Raw genomic sequence first — 2,122 nt, 5'->3', positions numbered from 1 at the left:
GCTTAGGGCCTTTATGGATCTTAATCCGGGCCTCTTTTATGTCGGTTATGAATGTTCTATGCCATGCAGTTTTTGGTCTGATTCTCTTTCTTTTTTCCTCCGACAGTGTCCGTTTAAAAGCTGCTTTAGAATGGCGTTGTTTTGACAGCCGGAGTATGTGACCTACTAGTTTTGATTTTCGTTCTGGGGTAATTTCGCTAAGTAGTCTTGTGTTGGCTGTCTTTAGAATGTACAATGTATATCTACAATATCTACAGCTTTAATACGTTTAGATTTCTTTTATCTACTATCTGCGATAGTCACCATGTATCTTATTCATAGCAATGTGTATGGTCCTGGCTGGATTCGAACTGAGAATGTTTACTTCTAAACCAAGGCTCCTAATTCAAATCTACTCATAGTCCAGTTAATAATTAAACCCTTGATGACGATCGGATGTCGAAGCGATCGATACTTATTATAAAAATAAATATTGTAAATATCTGATTTAAAAGTGATTCATTCTCGCGAAAATACGAAAATAATAATCTTAATTAAATTATAGTTTTAATTCAATTATTTCGTTCTCTGTACTTTTAATCTTTTATTGTTCTTTATAGTGTTCGGCTTTCTGAGGCTTTTGCCTGTATAATATTATACAAAATATTTGAAATACGTCCTTGTGGTATCTCTACAATGGATCAGTACATTTAGTACGTTAATCTGCACTTAATATATATTCTTCGTGCATAAGGAACCATTGTAGAATCTTCTAATGACATAATTTTAAATTACTTTATACTCTAAAAGTTGTTTTAAGGCCTGGTGATTAAGTGCCACGCTAAGCTTCGCTGAGGAAATCTAATAAGATCGAAACTTATTTAGAGGTTATCATAACTAGCAAAAATAAGATTATCTTCCTATTACATATTTCCATTTAATCGTTACTCAATTCAAATTTCGGAGTTCTCTCCCTTGCCCCACTTGAGAAGTATATTCATTAACGTTAATAGATTTTCTTATAACGAAGTCGTGCAACTACTGTTTATACCTCGTTCAGAGTTTTATTATTGCTTCTTTACACTTTTTCAAGATCAGTGAATTTTCGTCACTGGAAAAAGGATATATGTATTTGCATTGGGACCCCTTCGCATCGAAGATCGGTGATTGTCGTACGCTGACGAAGGGTAAATACCCAGAAACCCAGGTCCGTGCGTATCACGTCAGATTGACGATGGGAAGGATGACTTCCCTTTGCAAATACCGACAGTGCACAGAAAATGTGTCAATAGTCAGCTGGAGGAGATGTTCTCCTGGGATTACAAGCTACAGTAGCATTCACCCTTAGTGGTTAGCCGCATTTAAGTGGCAAATATACTTCACGTTGTCGTGCAGCTACTGTTTATACCTCGTTCAGAGATTTATTATTGAATATAAATCCATTGATTTAAAAAAAAAAAAATTCTCTTGAGCTCACTACATTTAGTATATTATACAATGCTTAACTATATATTCGTCATATAGAAGATGTTCTTAGGAAATTTTCCACTGTTTTCAAATGTAGTGATACATTATATTCTATCAGGTCCTCACTTTGTTGTCTTTGTAACAGATTCTTTGTCAACAGTAATTCTATCATTTTCATCTAAAGGTCGTTCGAGTGGCTTTTAAAGAAGTCTTTTTGTTTCGTTAAAATGTTTAAGCAAGCATATTATAATACCTAAGCAAAAGTGTTGTGATGAAGGTCATAGTTGTTAAATAAAAGTCGTCTTGACTGTTGTGGTATTGTCACCTTTATAATGGTACCAAGATATTTATACTAATAGTTTGTAGACCTCTGGTATAACTTAATGAAAATAACTTATGTACTTCTTTCTTATTCTGTTTGTCTACATGTTTCCGAGAGTGTGTGTATATATGTATTTACGTGTGTGTGTGTATGTGTGTGTGTGTGTGTGTGTGTGTGTAAGTGTGTGTATACACATATAAATGTACATATATGCACACACACACATACAAACAAACATTCATACATGCATACACATATTTATTCAGACATACACATGCACTCAAAGACAGATATAAACGCTCGTGCGTATGTATGTGCGTACATATATATATATATATATATATATATATATAT

Source organism: Octopus bimaculoides, chromosome 4, assembly GCF_001194135.2.
Source record: "Octopus bimaculoides isolate UCB-OBI-ISO-001 chromosome 4, ASM119413v2, whole genome shotgun sequence".
NCBI classification, from domain to species: domain Eukaryota; kingdom Metazoa; phylum Mollusca; class Cephalopoda; order Octopoda; family Octopodidae; genus Octopus; species Octopus bimaculoides.
The sequence above is the reverse complement of the archived record's forward strand: the minus strand, read 5'-3'. Positions refer to the sequence as shown.